The sequence below is a fragment of the Pseudophryne corroboree genome, chromosome 8 (assembly GCF_028390025.1).
Source record: "Pseudophryne corroboree isolate aPseCor3 chromosome 8, aPseCor3.hap2, whole genome shotgun sequence".
Classification (NCBI taxonomy): Eukaryota; Metazoa; Chordata; class Amphibia; order Anura; family Myobatrachidae; genus Pseudophryne; species Pseudophryne corroboree.
Genome location: NC_086451.1, coordinates 254,445,587 through 254,464,001, shown reverse-complemented (window position 1 = coordinate 254,464,001; position 18,415 = coordinate 254,445,587). Strand labels below are relative to the sequence as shown.

Below are 18,415 nucleotides of genomic sequence, written 5' to 3'. Positions count from 1 at the left end.
TTTTAGCAGCATTGCACATGCTAAGCCGCCGCCTACTGGGAGTGAATCTTAGCTTATCAAAATTGCGAACGAAAGATTTGCAATATTGCGAAAAGACTTCTCTGTGCAGTTTCTGAGTAGCTCGAGACTTACTCTTCCAGTGCGATCAGTTCAGTGCTTGTCGTTCCTGGTTTGACGTCACAAACACATCCAGTGTTCGCCCAGACACTCCTCCGTTTCTCCGGCCACTCCCGCGTTTTTCCCAGAAACTGTAGCGTTTTTTCACACACTCCCATAAAACGGCCAGTTTCCGCCCAGAAACACCCACTTCCTGTCAATCACATTACGATCACCAGAACGATGAAAAAACCTCGTAATGCCGTGAGTAAAATACCTAACTGCATAGCAAATTTACTTGGCGCAGTCGCACTGCGGACATTGCGCATGCGCATTAGCGACTAATCGCTCCGTTGCGAGAAAAAAATAACGAGCGAACAACTCGGAATGACCACCATTGTGTGATTAGCTAACTGGGGGCAGTGATGGACTGGGACAAGGAAATGAAGGGTCCACCAGGGGGAATGTGCTGGTATGGATCCATGCATAAGGGGTGTGGCCAGCCATTAGAGGAGGTGTGGCCAGACACCACTGAGTGCTTGTCTGGACGTCTTTTAAATATATATTGCAAATTGTGATAGTGCATTCTTGAAAATGTACCAGACTAATAACTGTAATGCACTGAAGTTAATACACCACAGTCTCGGGGATGCAGTATAATGTAACATAAGTATAGTAATTATGCACATGATGGTGATCTGTCTATACCACATTAATGCTATACATATGATAGGGGGGCCTGGTCTAAAACTCATGAGAACTGCATCAGGTCTAATAAAGGTAACATACATGCAACTATAAAAACAAATTCAACTATCTAAGAATCTCTTACCACTGGGATGACTTCATTGTAGGTTAGTGAATAAATGTACAACTACTATACTATTACAATCACTGGCAGGAATTGTGTTCATTGTGTAAAAAAAAAATCACAGCCACTAAAAGGAGGGGTTAGGGAAGTGTCATGACCTTCCGCCTTGGTTGGCAGAAAGGCAAATCTTTGTGTACTGTTCTATAGAAATGAAGCAAGCACCCACCCTGCTCCTCCAAGTAACTGACCCTCTAACAGAGTAACAATGCATAATTTGAGCACACAGTATGGGACCGGACCCCTAGAAGAGGTTATGGTCCCTCAGATAGTGGGGCCCACTGGGGATTTCCCCTAAACACATGTGGGTCATGTAGGCCCCCTCTAAGTGGGACAATTTAACACTTAAAAGAAATGTTATGTACTGGCTAGAGAGAGTGAGAGAGAGAGAGAGAGAGAGAGACAGAAAGTAGATATAGTGGATTGAGTACACTGGTATTATATAGTTTATTGTGACAAATGTTTGTGTTATTATCTGACAAGTTACTTTTTGTTGACATTGTATATACTGTATTTTTATGCTTATTTACCAAGATGAAATCTACTACTAATAAAAAACCAACAACAACAACAACAACAAAGTGGACTCTTGCATTCTGTTGAAGCTGTTTTCATGTCAAGCTTTGCTGAGAGTGGCCGTGGCTTAATGTTCCATGTTTATATATTCTAATAAATATGAATATACTCAAAATAAAAATGTTATAATCCTGTATTTATAAAGCACCCAAAAGAGTATCAGAATACAAACAAATGACGAAACAAAAGGTAAAGGTGGCCATAACTACAGTAAATGAGCTTACAGTTTTAGAGGTGGAGAAAACACTTCAGATCCAAAGTAGTAGAATAGCAATTGGAGCTGCTTGTGGGAAAAGTGCAAGCAGCCATTGACAATTGGAATTTTTGTGAAGCAGCATGCATAGCCAGATTAAGGGGGGGGGGGGGATGCAGGGCATACTGTACCCCGTGCCCCCCTTTGTCAGGGGGACCCCGGCCAGAGAACACTGACATCTCTAGCTTTTCCTCTTATGCAACAGCAGAACCAGGCAGCCAGAATGCGAGCAGGGCAGTATGCAGTGCAGGCAGAGACACAGAACTATCAGGTTTCATGAGATACTGACCAGAGTAGAGATAGGAGAGTGGAGAGAGCTGTAAGTGACACAGGTATCCCAGCTTCTCCTCCTCCCTGTCTGGGAGTCTGGGTCCTGTGTAACCTGATATCTAATGAGGGTCTAGACGGAGACACATACACAGAGTCCTCCTGCGTCCTGTCCCAGTGTGCAAGTACCAGAGAGGATAATGTTATTCTTTCATGTGACAAGATAAATTATAGATTCTATTTTTCTATGTGCATTTTAAGGTTGTTTAAGTTGCCTTCGTTGTAATACAAGTACATTTTATAAAATAGTTGTCTTTCAATATGCTATAAACAGTGTACAGGCATTATTAAACTATTAGTTTAAATCTAATATACACCATTGGTTTAAATTTAATATACACAATCCATACCTCCCAACATGACCCATTCCAGGAGGGACAAAATGCTCTCTACCTGGACTTCCCTCATAAATTATGATTGCAATCACCTGTGTTGAAACACTTTCTTATCAATTAAATAGTTTAAAACAGGTGACACCAGTCATATATGCACAATCTAATATACACCCTGCTCCACAGAGCCTCCCTGTCTTAAGTTCCCCTGGGCACCCCCAAGGCTTAATCCAGCCTTGGCAGCATGTACCATGGGTGCTGACAGTCGAAAGGGTTCTAATTACATGGGCTGGGCTCCCTGGGGGTCTGGGTTTGGTAGGTAGGTGTCACCATGTCACCAAGGTAGCGACACCGCCAAGTGGTGAGCAGTTCATACAAAGGTCACTAGATGGGATGCAGCCACATCCCCACCAAGTATATTACAGACTATGCAGCAAGGAACAAGATATGAAACAGAAACAATCAGTGCGCATAGAGGGGGTCATTCCGACCCGTACGCTCGCTGCGTTTTTACACAGCAGAGTGAACGGGTCCCTGCTGCGCATGCGCCGGCGCCTTTGTGCGCCTGCGCATGTGGGACGGCCGATGGCCGTGGCAGGACAGCGATCGCCTATGCCTGTTTGACAGGCAGAGGCGATCAATGGGCGGGAGGGGGCGAAACGGCGGCGTTTGGCCACCGTTTCGGGCTGCAGCGGCTGCGTGACGTCATACGCAGCCGCTGCAGGCCAGGGAGTAGCTTTCCAGATCATTTTAGACTTTTAGTTATTTGTAGAAACTTAGTTCCAATAAACTTGTTACAATTCAACAATATAATTTTCCAAAATATATGTCACATTCATTTTATGGGGAAAAAACAAAACAAAAACAAAAAAAACTTCACACTAAAATCCCCAACTGCTTCAGCTGGAAACTGCCAAAAAAACCCACAAAAAGTCATTTTAGCATTCTGTATCTTTGCAACAACACAAGCAATCAGCATAAAACTTGGCACGTCTGGAGACACGGAGGTTCTCACTATGCAGGCCAAATTTCATGCGAATCAGAGCAAAGCTTTAGTGATATTATCATAGCCCAATAGTAAGGTTTACCGTTTTGGAGGCCAGAACATGTTTAATATTGTAGTGAAATAGGAAAAATGAGTTGCACAAGTCCAGTCATCAGGAGTCACTGATGCAAAACCTCACACTGCTACTACAGCAAATGCTTATCTTTGGGAAAAGATAAATAGTTCCATTGACATATACAGTATTTTAGGCCAACTATCTGAGTAAATGACTGGCAGGTATCACTAGAAAAATGTTTAGAAAATAATACTGTTTGTTTTAACGTAAGTATTCAAGAGCCATACGCCCCGAATAAATAGGAAATCACTTTGCACGTACCAAACACTTCTACTTTATATCAATCATGACCACTGCTGGATGACGCTCTCTCCACTTTAGTACATGCTCCACCCATTTCCAAGTCCCCAATCTATGTATGCATGCTGGTTGACAATTACCAAATGAATCATTCAATAGTCAAATTATATTATGTTTAAACCAAATATAAGTATTTTTTCAATATATGGTTCTAAAAATCCTAATAATATAATAAATAATAAAAACACATGTAGGTGAAAGAGGAATTCATTTTATGGGTGGCGTATGACCATCACCAATGTGGCATTGTAAGCACAGCTGGTGAACATCTAGCTACAGAGATTACTGATGTCTTTTGTCATAGTGAATGTTGGTTGATCATGGACAGAGCATTCACTATTTTCTTGCTCCCATTGTCTATTCTGCCTCCATTCTAAATGCTCCTTCATATTTCAAATCCTTTGTTCAAATGGACACACAAAACAGCCCTACAAGCTGCCACTAAAGGTAAAACCCAACGTAAGTAATGCTAAGAACAGAGAGCTAGTGGGGGAAAACTCAGGGTAAGGTGATCTAAGATTGTGTCTACGGCCAAAGGAAACATTCACCTCATTCCACATTTGGTCATGAAATTCAGGAATTTCACCAGCAAAATGTGGTCCCCAGCAATCCTAATCCTACCTCCAATCAGCACATAGCAGAATAAATTGACCATTAAATCACAATTCTGAGATTGGGGCACCTTTATTATGTCACAAGTGACACTTTTTTAATGTGGATGTGCTAAATATTTTTCGCGTAACGTCACAAAGTGAAATTCAATATACTGTAGTCACCCAAATTTATGTTTCTCTTGCCAGGAGACAGCGGAAGCAGTGTGATAGCATGAGGGTTATTTCACACTTGCCGGTTCTGATCTGGCGGCAAAAAAACACACGGCATCAGTCCTTGTCAGTGGATATTTCCGTCTGTAATGCAGCGACCGTGCCGTCTAAAAGCATCCTTGTGTTTCAATACATAACTTCAAAAAAAATATACAACAACAAAACGGATGCCTATAGCCCTAACGCTGTCACACTGCTTCCTGGTTCAGGTTACTGAGGGGCGACAGAGAGGACACCGGAGTCGTTTTCCTATTGGGCCAGGCTCTGAAATGAAATCCGACAGATTTGGGGGCTATAGCTGCTGTTGGAAATGGAGGAACCACAGCAGATATTGGAGATAACTACTGTGATCCCATCGTAGTACATCTGGGGAATACTAGTTATTTGCGTAAATATTTAATTATAAATAGGTCCACAGACCTATCTATGGGGAATGCAAACACCATCCCAGCTGTCGGGATCCCGGCGATCAGGATATCGACGCCGGAATCCCGACAGCCGGGAAAATGCCAGTGCACGCAATCCCAGCACAGCCCCCCTATTTCCTCTCGGCTGGTGGTCCACGCGCCCCATTGGAGGGGGAATATAAACCCTGTGACCCGAAGTGTGGTGAGCGCAGCAAGCCCGTGAGGGGACATGCTGCGCTAGCTGCCGGGATTACCGCTGGCGGGTTGCCGGTGTCGCCTCCTGATCGCCGAGATCCCATACTGATTTTATCTATAGTACTCTACCTGACAATGCACAGCACAGGCTACTACTGTCAGTGGTACAGGAAGAAACACCATGTCTGTCAGCGCAGGCCTTACATTTTACAATGAGCAGTGTGGCATTTGACTGCACCATGTGACTTGGTGTTTACTATACATTCATCTTGTGAAGCAGAGGCGCTTGCAGCAGAATGATCTACCCTTTGTCTAAATTAAATCTATTGAACACAATCCATAACAAATCAGAAATGGAACACTTTAAGTCAGGCACGGCTGAAAGTCTATCGCTTTTTGCAGAAGTACAGTTCTGCAATATTAAGAAACATTTCCAGCCACCTAAATTTACTTCACTGGAGACAGAAAATCCTTAATAATGTCTGCAGGTAATTACTGCTCCTGACTACAATTGACGCCCGGTTGGCAACAGGCAGGTGTAGATAATGTGTTATCCATCAGGACACACACAATAACGGTAGGGTGATAGCTATATTGGCAAACTGCTGGGAAAGGCACTCTAGACCTCAAATATGTCATTTTATAAGAAAATTGTTGTTTAAACTAACACAAATGTCTAAGTGACGGATCTGTACATATATTCATAGTGGGTGCTGCAGATGGGACTTAACAAAGGCAATACTAAACTATGCAGAAGAATATAATATATACCAATCATATTAATATTAGCATGCTGCTAAGACACCACAGGGCAGAACTTTGAATTACAGGTCCCTATAATATTTGGAACCAAAAGAAATTCACTGTCCGTCATGTTCTTAATCACGAATTACTACTTACACATGAAATGCAAGTTTAAGTTCCATGTAATAGAATCATTGTTTATATCAGAGTAGTTGAACAAAGTTTCAGAGAATTGCAAACAGTTCTTTCTATTTGTGCGATTAGTATGGTAAGCTAAGAGACTACTGACCAAAATGAAAAAATAAAAAATGGAATAAAAAAGTGTAAAACCATTCTACATAAAAAAAATATGTATTCAAATAATATTTTTTAATGCAATTACAACTGTTATTGCTACCCTGAGATAGCAGTAACAGGACAGTTATTAGGCCAGTACAAGTAACAAAGGCATACCCAACCCACTGCTTGTTCATCTAGTACTGTTATTGTTGGCGGGAACTCATTCATACATTATACTGTATAGCCAGAGGTGTCATAAGAGGGTCTGAGGAGTGACCACCCTTCCAGGGGGTGACACCAAAATGCTGCCTCCTCCACAGTAACAGCAGCCGGGTGCTACAGTGTAAAATGATCCTGCAGCACTCAGATCCTGTCCCTGAGAAGGGGCGGGCAGAGTCCCCGGGGGCAGTCCAGCAGCTCCGGGGATGCTGGGTACTCCCCAAGACTGTGGTAATTGGGGGCTTCCCATGAGGCTACACCACCTGTAGTAATATTAGCAAGGGACTTTCGCAAGGCTGCACACCCTTTTTGGATGTGCAGGGGGCCTCATGGTCTTACAAGGTGTCAATGACCACAGTGCCACCACTGTGAATAGGGTAAAACATAGAAAATACATTTTGGGATTGGATGTCACTATGTCACTATGTGTTACATTTTATGAATGTCTACAACAACTAGGAATTTCTGTAATGTGAAAATATCTTTTTCAATAAAAATACTTTCGTTAAAAAATGAAAATACATTTTAGTAATTAATAAATTAACTTGTTAATGTGGATCTGTCAAAAGCCAAAGTTAGAAGACATCTGTCTAATTTTGGCCACATGATGAAATATCGCAGGGGATATGTGAGAAGAAGTCCTATATTCCAGTGTATGTGCTGCTACAGTCACTGCAATGGCTGCTAATAATCTTATAGAGAAATATTATCAGACATAATAGTATATAGAAAAGGCCAATAACGGCCTGTGTGCTACCACCTTCCATCAGGACCCAGTGATCAAGCATTGAGCATCCAATCTGGCTAACCATATACTGTATGTGGACAAATAGGCATTGATCCTGCTACTCATAAAGTTTGCCATCTGTGCAGCCAGCTTAACAAAAATTATAGTCAAAAGTGTTTGGAAAACATTTCAATAATATCATTATTCTTATAGATCACCAATACTATTGACTTTGAGGGCTACATTTGAGATACTCTGTAATCCAGCAGGCTGGCCACCCCCAAAGGGTGTAGTACGGGTGACCGGCGGTCTCCTGACCGCCGGTCACCTTACCGACGCCGGGATCCCGGCAGCATACCGACGCTGGGATCCCGGCGGGGAGGGGCGAGTGCAGCAAGCCCCTTGCGGGCTCGCTGCGCTCGCCACGCTGCGCTCACCGCGCTGCGGGCTCGGTGGCGACCTGCGGTCGCCACGGGTTCTATTCCCACCCCCTAATATATATACCCTGACTACCACCCCCTAATATATATACCCATTATATTATTGTATGTCTTAGTTTTGTCCCAGTGATTCATTTAATTTATGTATCCGTTGTGTACTGGGACAGTCCATACTGATTTTGTTACAGTAAAGGGAAAGTAAAGACAAGGACAGAGCCCGATAAAAATGAGCAAATAAAACGTGCAATTAAAATGTTTACAAAGCAAATGACCTCCTGCCAAATCCAGAGAAATTACTGTATATTTCCAGCCCATCATAGTTGTATGTGCAGCAGCGAAAATTCAGACAACGAAGGTCACATGCCGGGTTGTAAGTAAAGAAACAATAATTGGTTTTGCTGACCTCAAAGTTAATGCCAAAAAGTTGTAGATTATATTTTTTTGCTATTTTTGCAGCTGTAAGGACAGAAAGAATAAAACAACTTTATAACTACAGTAAGTTTGTAAATAAATTAACACTTGCAAATGAATGCTGCAATAAGCCTTCCAATAAATAAATGGACTAAAGATGTAATACAGTATAAATAAAAGTCTAAATGAGGGGTATAAATAAAGGGAATTCAATTGCCGGTGAAGTGTGAGAACTGCTGTTGCCATGGTGTTTAAACACTGGCAATGGCAGCCCATCTCGCACCCTTCGTCCAGCCAACCAAAAGCCCAATTCACACAAGAGTCCTTGCTACCCTTTATGGTAACAAACACTTTTATGCGAGATCCCATTGGTGTAAAGTGTTGCGGCGGCCACACAGATTCGGCCTGGCGAACGGATTCGCCCTTAGTCTTAATGTAGACAATCTCTATAAATATTGACCACTCTAGGTATAGCAGTATATTCTTACTGTGTCCTGGTGGGATCAGGCCTATATTAGGAGAGTCCGCCAATGTATGAAAGATACCTGGATTGCGGAAGTTGTGTGTGAGGAGTGCTAGGGGGCTATCATCTCTTGTGTTACACTGGGGCAGATGTATTAACCTGGAGACGGAATATGGAAGTGATAAAACAGTGATATGTGCAAGGTGATAAAGGAACAAGCCAATGAGATCCTAACTGTTAATTTACATAATGAAGCTGATTGGCTGGTGCCTTTATCACCTTGCACATATCACTGGTTTATCACTTCCTTATGCCTTCTCCAGGTTAATACATCTCCACCACTGTTCCTATGCAGACTGAGTCTCAGTTACTATTGATCTTCACATACAAATGCCATGGTTCAGATACAGTATATTTCAAGCTTTGGATGACTCTCCTAATATGGGATTGATGCCCATTGGGAGACAGTAAGACTATACTGCTATACCTTGAGTGGTCAATATTTAGAAACTGTTTACATTAAGGTTGACTTTTATTTATATTACATCTTTAGTCCATTTATGTGTTGGAAGTCTTATTGCAGCATTCATTTGTGTTTATTTCACCATTTTTATATTTGTTTATATATTTAATACTGTTTATGTAATTAAATACATTGTTATTTCTCATTGTTGACCTGCATTCAATGCCTTTAAGTAAGTGCTGCTTCTATTTTTTAGTTTACTATTTCCTTGGCTAGATGAAACACACAGAAGATTTACATGTTACAGCTGCTGAATATGCCCAACTATTATTATTAAATACAAACTTTTTATCAATACACAAGTTACACTTCAAATCAATTAGCACCAGATATGTCACAAGTGTTTTTTTTTTTTTTTTGTAGAAAAAACCACAGTAGCAGAGTTGGCAGAAAAATGTATTAAATGGCAGATACAGTATGTCACAACATTGAGAAACTTTTGAACCATTGGTGTCATTTAATTTTCCCATTCAGCATTCAGACTCATTGGATTTAAACACATCAATAGAAAGACTTGAGTTACTTTTTTACAAATAAGGATAAACATAAAGATAACCATGAAGATAAAGCACACAGCAGCCTACCTCACACTTAATGTCAACACGGTGCCTTTTTGCTATTATAGCAAGGGCACAGATTACAGTTAACTGAAACAAGACTCTAGGGACTATTTAACAGACTCCATTAGCAATGTCAAACTTTACTTTAGAGGTTGTAATGCTGTTTAATGGGCTGACATATAAATAATGAAAGACAATCTGTAACAAAAGCATTCAGCATTTACTGATTATTTACCCTATTTATTCTTGGTAAACATTTATCAAATAATAATTTTTGAATGGTGGCTCACCCTTTCTATGCCCACACGCTTTGTGGGGATACAGAGCGCAGGGCACCTAAATAATAATAATAACAATAATAATAATAATAATAATAATAATAATAATAATAAAGATATTGTGTTTATCCTGCCAGTAACGGGATTCGGTCTGAAGATCGACACTGTCTAGGCCGACAATGTTTAGGTCGACCACTATAGGTCGACAGTCACTAGGTCGACAGGGTTGGAAGGTCGACATGTGCTAGGTCGACAGGTCAAAAAGGTTGACATGAGTTATTCACATTTTTTTTTTTTTTTTTACTTTTTCATACTTAACGATCCACGTGGACTACGATTGGAACTGTAATCTGCACCTTGCCCGAAGCATGGCGAGCTATGTGAGCTATGCGAGGGGATACGGTGCACTAATTCGGCTTCCCGGTCATTGTACGCAGAAAACAACACAAAAACCCCCTCATGTCGACCTTTTGACCTGTCGACCTAGCACATATCGACCTAGAAACCCTGTCGACCTAGTGACTGTCTACCTATAGTGGTCGACCTAGACACTGTCGATTTGATGATCCACATCCCCAGTAACAAATGCCTGTCTCAGCAATTAAGCCATGCACCTTCCAATGTACATGACCGATCGCTCATTAAGGGGCCCATTTATCAATGAGTGATAAGACTCGTTGTAAATGATAAAACTCATTGCGTATGATAAATGGTGCTCCAACTAATCAGCTCACAACTGTCAGTTTTCAAACACATGACATTTAGGAGCTTAACACTTTGCAGGAGCTGATTGGCTGGGGCACAATTTATCATATGCAACGAGTTTTCTCCTTCATGAGTTTTATCACTCGCTGATAAAAGAGTCCCCCTATGTACATATTCAGATTATTTGAGAAACCTTTACATTCAACATTTTTAATGTCCAATTCAATCAGGTGCAAGCTTGGTCCTGCAAGCCAATCTCACGGCGAACTTGCACTGCAAATTACATTTGCAAATTCAATTCCAAACTTGCATCGCTTTTTCTGAGGAAAGGTATGTTTTTTTATGTTCGGGAAAAGGTAGGGTTTAGGTAGGGAAAAGCCTTATTTTATGGTATAAATGTTGGGACGCAAAGCCTCTGGTACACCCCACCCAATGAATACCTACGTACTTGGAGGGGTTTAAATAGCATAATTTGACCAATAAAGGCATGTCAGTTTTCAGGTGAATTTCTCTAAAAAGTTCAGTAATGGATTAAATGATATGGGACAGGTATGTGGAGTTGTGTTGATGGGAGAGAGTTTTTTGAACTTGCAAATGAGAGGTAAAAGTGTGTACTACAACTTTTCACAATGTGATATTAAAAAACTGAAAAATAACTTTACACACATTTTTTATACCCCAAAATGTTAGAAAGACTTTCATTTTCTGAAAACAATTGCTTCATTTTTCTGTCATTAATAACAAATGCACAAATCACCCTTTTCACATCTTTCAATAACCTTGAGTACTTTCCTTATGGCCACCAACAGCCTTCTATATGGTCCTTAAATCTCAAAAGTCAATGTTTTTGGAGCCCATGATGCAAAAAAATCAGGCATAGTTCCACACAAACAGTGCCAAGCAGATAACATGCAGCATTATCTATCTATATCTGTATCCGTAAATCTCTCGCCATGATCACAAACTGTGTAAAATATTTTGTATTCTGATAAACTTTTACATATATATTTCTAAATGTTACCAGCAGCGTTTATACAAAACAAATGTATTACAGATTTAACTGTGCTTAATTATGCAGTTATCATGCGTAAAATAACATGTATATTAGCCATGTATTTTAATGTATATTTTACAATGATTTAATATAGGGATTACTCTAAAACTATTTACCAACCCATCAAAATGACCCAACAACAAAACAATAATGTCATTGCCATTGGCTGTGCATGGCCGAACAGAGCAACGCTTGAATTGCTCCGTCGGGCGCCATCTAGTGGCCGCAGTTGCGCAAAATTAGAATTTCCCCCATAGAGTTTATATAGGATAATACAGAATTTTATTGTATGTGTTGATTTTTTTTACAATGCTCCTACTTTTAGTATTTTGTTTACAGATGATTGTTTATTATAACCTATAAATGTTACTAAAGTGAAGTTTAGCCTATGGGGGGGGGGGTATCCAATTACCTGCAAAAGTGCTGTGGGCTCGAAAAATTGGTGTTTTTTTATTTTTATCAGCCTATCCAATTAGGTCCCTCGAAAAACATCAATTTTTCACGCAAAAATACATCGATCCCGCGAAAAACAGCTGACCTATGTATTATCGGCACTTATCGCGGGTCTAGGGGGGCACTTATTGCGAATTATGCTTTGTGTGCCTGAGGCAGGTGAATCATAATGGGAGATAAGTGCCGGAATCAGGGATAAGCTCCCGGTGGACCAATCAGCCGTAGTAAATTACCGCAGGTAATTGGATACCGCCCTAAGACTTAACTCTCCGCAGAAAGTAACATGCTAAAGACGAGGAGCAGTAAGATTAGAACATATATTATAATAAACAATATGCAAGCTTTTCTGATTAAATCACCTGCACTGTTTAATTACATTTAATTGCACAGAACACTTTGAAAAATATATATTTGGGTAATAGTTTTCTTTTTATTTGTGTATTTTCTAACTTCATTTTTAAATGTGTATTTATTCTATCTATTCCTTCATTTGTCTTCATCTGTGAACAAATAAGAGCCCTGGTCTGTTTTCAGATGTGAGCACCAAGATACAGCACTCTAATGTACACTAGAACCCTTCTATTTCATAATTGCCCACAAGCACTTGGCCAGTCACAGTTCTGTACAATAGATTTAACTATTTCAGAATTTAATAGCCAGCAATGAACGTGTCAAATTGGCTAGTTTATTTTTTTATTTCACAAATGCAGAGCAAAGAAATGCACAAAATACAGTTTGCAGCAGCAGGTGAACTTGTCATGTTCCATTTCCTACAATGCACCTTAATAGATTTATACATATTAAAAAACAGTTTAACATCCCGTTGCATTATTATATCTTATAGCCTGTACAAATACCACTGTTTATTCATAAATAATATATGTATAATTTTTCAACGTGGAGAACAGTGCATGAAAAGGGTTAATACAGTTACCCATAGACATTAGGAATTTGAAACTGTAACTGAATGTTCCCGATGGAGATTTCCATTACACTTGACACAGATGGTTAATTGTATTAGCAACCAAATTTTTCTCTGGTATCCATTCCAAACAGTCATTCACTTGGGTGACTATTTGCCAGCTACCTCGTTAATATGTAAATGATCGCTACCCCATGTTTCTATTTTGGCATTATTTTGAGTTCTGGAATATCATTTTTGCCCAGTAAATCACTGCATGGTTGTAACCGCTCCAGAGAAATTCATTACTACAAATCGTAGGCAGAATATATAAGGAAGGGATACATCAGAACACAACGTGAAAGGAAGGAGAGGGAACAGCAATGGCCTTTGGCAAAGACAAAATTCACTTGTATCCCACATTACAGCTAGGATATTACAAGCGCTAAGAGGAACATATTATGCATAAAATGACAGCTTTAAGATCAGTTTTGTAAATTGCCATTTAACAAACCTCTACACCAAAAATAATTCACTTACTGATGTACACACAAGGCCTGTAGTACAGTGAGCATGTTTCTGCATGAAACGTCACTGAGCACGAGTATGGTTCCATGCTTCTCTTTCTTTCCCCTGAATTCTATAATCTAGCACATGGTTGTTCAGATAGTGGCCCACGGGCCGGTGTGGGCTACTGGGGCTTTTTGCTTGTTCCTACATTGCAAAATGGCCCCTGTAGATTACATACTGAATATGATTTGGCAATCAGGTTCACCTATAACATTTTTGGTATGTTGTATCTGTCTGTATTGACTATATGATAATTGTAATATTCTCATCGGAACAGCACTAACAAATATGTGTGATGTTTTATAATAAATGACTCGATTATTATTTATTAATTTAGTACAAATATTCTATAGCAGCTAATGTAAAAGGGTTTATAGAGAATGAATTCACAAGAACATACATATACCCCAACAGTACTATACACATAATTAGCTGAGTAACTTCACATTTTCAGATTTTTTTAGTTATTTTATTATTTTTTATCATGTGCAATATATGTTCAAAATATAATATAAAAATGTTTGTAAAACATTAATTCAATAATGTTAATATACACTTATAAAAGTATATTATTACCTGGGGCCTTATATAAAATGTAAATTTATATATATATATATATATATATATATATATATATGTATATATAGCGGCATATACCACAAACCGTCATATTAATTTGATGTAAAACTACTAATTTCCGTTTATATACATTTTCCATACTGCCATTCCTAAATTATATATGTTCTCTATTTAATCTCTATCTTTTTATGCAGGTATATGCAACTACACATACAGACTAGGTGATGAGTGTTTTGGTACCCAAGATATTTGTACAAGCTGCAGGCAGAGATTGCACACATTACAGGTAAACTTCATAGCACAAAGACACAGACTTTAAAACAATGTCTTTATACACATTTTAATTGGCGGAATTTAACAGGACTTCCAACTAAAGATATTCCCTCCAAGTATCCAGGCATGTGTTAAATATATGCAGAAAAACAGATACGCAAGTCATTAGAAGACCTCAATTACAAGTACTATATACACACCAAAGATGAGCGATTCAGATTATGTGGAATCCGAACCGCTCCGAACTTTAGGGATCCGGAAATCCCTGCCTGCCCCAGAACCCTATCCGGGGCAAAGCCGCAAGATCCTGCTGTTGGATCTCGCGGTATTGCCTCGATCGGCAATTTTCAAACTCCCATTGAAAACAATGGGCTGAGCGCTGATTGGCTGAGAGAGCCATCTGTCATGGCTCTCAGCCAATCAGCGCTTCCTCACTGTCTTCAAGGGGCAAAATGGAGGCCCTCATTGCACAGAGGATACAGCCGACCTGCACTACCGACACCAGCAACCACTGCACTGAGGGCATCGCTGACACTCCTGCGCTGCCGGCACCACCACACTGAGGACATCGCTGACACCCCTGCACTGCCGACACTGCCGGCAACACTGCACTGAGGACACCGCTGGCACCCCTGCACTACCGACGCTGCCGGCACCACCATACTGAAGACACTGCTGAAATCCCTGTACTGCTGACACAACCACACTGAGGACACCTCTGTCACACCTGCACTGCCGACACTACAACAATGAGGACACCGCTGACACCCCTGCACTGCAGACACTGCCAGGACCACCGCACTGAGTACACCGCTGGCACCCCTGCTCTGCCAGCACCACCGCACTGCGGAAACCGCTGGCACCCCTGCATTGCGAACACTGCTGGCACCCCTGCTCTGCCGACACTGCCAGCACCATCGCACTGACACCGCTGGCACCCCTGCTCTGCCGACACTGCCAGCACCCTGCACTGATGACTGCACTGACACCCCCACACTGTCTGCACCACCACTGGTACCCCTGTACTGCCGACACCACCACACTAAAGAAATCGCTGACAACCCTGCCCTGAGGACCCTCTGTCACAGTAAGTGCACTATTGGTGTATCTAACCTGCACTGTATCCGACCTGCACTGTAATCCGCGCTGTATCTGACCCACACTGTATCTGACCCACTCTGTATCCAACCTGCATTGTATCTGACCTGCACTCTATCCAACCCACACTATATTTGACCCGCACTGCAACCTGCACTGTATTTGACCCACACTGTATCTGACCCACAATACATACAACAGACAATGTATGCGATCCATACTGTATCCGAACCTACACTGTACTGTATACAACAAATTTGAGTGGAAATGGCTGGAAATTAATGTTATTGAGGTTAATAATACTACAAAAAAAAGGCTGAAATTAAGTGATTTTATCTTTTTTTTAAAAAATTTGGGGGAAAAAATCCAAATCCAAATCGAAATCCAGTCACAGCGTTTTGTCAAATCCAAATTCAAATCCGGCCGACGAATTAGAACCAAATCCAGCAAAAATGGCCCTGCGCACATCCCTAATACACACAATATAACTCTCCAGCACAAAAGTTGCCATTAATGTTTAAATACGAAAAGGTTATTTTATGTTGTTAATCCTTGTCTTCCTAAACAAATCACACTCATATAAATAATGACTGTTTCCTTATTCATCCCACCCACAGCACATCTGTAAATAAGCATGTATGTTGCCTAAGAAAGTCGGAACCAGAAGGAGAATGTCATGCAGATAAAGTAAATGTCAGACAGAAGCACACAGTAAACCGCTGGATGCTCTGGAGAAAAGGCTTTTTGGGAAATGTGAGAGTGGCCCTAGTGACTGAGTAGCTGTATAGGGGGTGCAGCCTGCTCTGACGCTGACATCGTACTGTGCCATTAATATAATACCATTTGCACCAATTAGGCTAAGTTGATGTGAAAATTTAGACTAAACCGGCAAATCCAATCATACGTTCTGTAATAGATTAGACAATACAAATAAGGGGACGCAGAATATGTTCCATTGTGAATGATACATCCGCATGGGGCCTGGCCACATTTCTTGGTCTTTTGCAGAGGTACCAGCCAGGGGAGGCCTTGGCAGGCTTATGTAGAGGATAGCAGGAAGCTGTCTCCCACACTCTACAGGAGGATGAAATAGGATGGTCACTTACCTAGAAGGCAAGGTGGCATGGCTGGTGCAGGGGCTCTGGAAGCTGGTGTGGAGGTGGCTGCAGAATGTGCCCCCTCTCTCTCCCCCTTCTGTATCCTTTCTCTCTCTCCTGGCTCAGGATCTGGGAGGATGGATGAGGGTCTCTCCTGGAGCAGTGAGTGTACACTGATGTGCTGGAGCACCTGTGCTGGCTCAGTGATGTGTGCTCCCCTGACTCAGTGAGTATTCTCCCCCCCACCCCTCTGCAGCAGCAGCAGCAGCAGCAGCAGTTAGTGTGGCACACAGCGGCGGCGCTGGGCTGGGAGCCCCGGCTGCAGCAGGTGGATGCTCCTCCCTGTCTCTGCTCCTCCTGCAGGATGCAGCATCCTCTCCGGCGCGCACAGCCCTTTGTGCATCACCCTGCTCTCTGCTGCATCTCTCCAGAGGAGGAGGTGGAGGAGAAGGAGGAGGGGAAGGGGGCGACGGGGGGTGGAGGACTCCGTGCACCTCACTCTTCCTTATGTGTACGATGCAGCATCCTCCTCCTTGCTACTTCTTGGTGTCCTCTGTCTTCCCCCTCACACGGTGCCCGCCGCCGCTGCCATTGTTTCTTCTGGTACCTATGATGATTTAGGGGCATGACCGATGTCTCAGTACCATCGATGTTTTTCTTTCGATGGTAGTGGTTTTTATCATTCAATGGAGACCTTCCGATGTTTGTCACCATCGAATGGTAATCATTCGATGGTGTTCCGATGGTGGCTTGTATTTTCTAATTCCTAATAGCTATGCCTCCCCGGCTGCTGTGTGTGTATCAGGGAAACATCCTAGGTTCATTGGAGGTTGTTTGACTCTATCTCTCTGCTTTAGACATGATTCCCCTCACTCCCTCCCCTCTCCAGGCTGCTGCTAGGCAACAGGGCACACTGCTAGCTCTGATTGGCTCTCACTGACTGAGAGCCAATCGGAGCACAGCCCTCACTCTGCAGCAGCAGCAGTCACTCTGATAGGGATGGCCATCGGTGGACTGCACATCGATGGTACCCCCAGATACACGGAGCTCAGGAGGATTCAGAGGAGGAGACAGAGTGACATCACTGAGCATTATACTAGCTCAGGCAAGCAATACTAATATGAGGTGCACAATATAATTAGCCACGGGCAGTTGTGAATGTGAGTTACAACAACATTCATTAAAAGCTGCATTAGTACTATCACCACACCATGCAGCGACCACCATCTCATCAGCATCTGTTCAGTGTCCGTCAGACTCAGAGACTGGCTGTTTTTGTGAATATAGGGGCTGATTCAGAGATGGACGCAGCCGCACGTCTGTATGCAGCGCCCGCGTTCATGTAGTCTGTGCACGTGCACTGGCCGCAGTGCGCATGCACCACCTTTCTCCTTCCTGGATGCGGATGCAAGATGATTGACAGCAGCGAGCGTTGTGGGGGCAGCGACACAGTGTTTTGTGGGCATAGCGGGCAGAATGGGGGAGGGCCGAGAACGTTTTCAGGGTGGCTGCATGACGTCATACACAGAGCCGGCCATAGGCAAACTAGGCAATTGCCTAGGGCATTTGATATGCCTAGGGGCATCAGCAGCTTCTGCTGATTAAAATGATATGCGGTATGCCTATATTCTGTGTGTAGCATTTCATATGCAGATACAGCCACAGTCGTCTCACACAGTATATCGTGCATGTCAGTTTAATCAGCAGAAGCTGCTTGTGCATCCTAGCCACATAGCAATGCA

General features: G+C 41.9%; 1 protein-coding gene across 3 annotated transcripts in view; it reads right to left on the bottom strand.

Annotated features, from left to right (window-relative positions):
* NEXMIF (neurite extension and migration factor) overlaps positions 1–17,436 on the bottom strand; it is a 731,538-nt gene extending 714,102 nt beyond the window's left edge. For all 3 annotated transcript variants that reach the window (XM_063937182.1, XM_063937180.1, XM_063937181.1), the window contains exon 1: positions 16,683–17,436. The gene's annotated coding sequence lies outside the window, so the exon portion shown is untranslated. The remainder of the gene's footprint in view (positions 1–16,682) is intronic.
* Between the last annotated feature and the right edge of the window lie 979 nt (positions 17,437–18,415).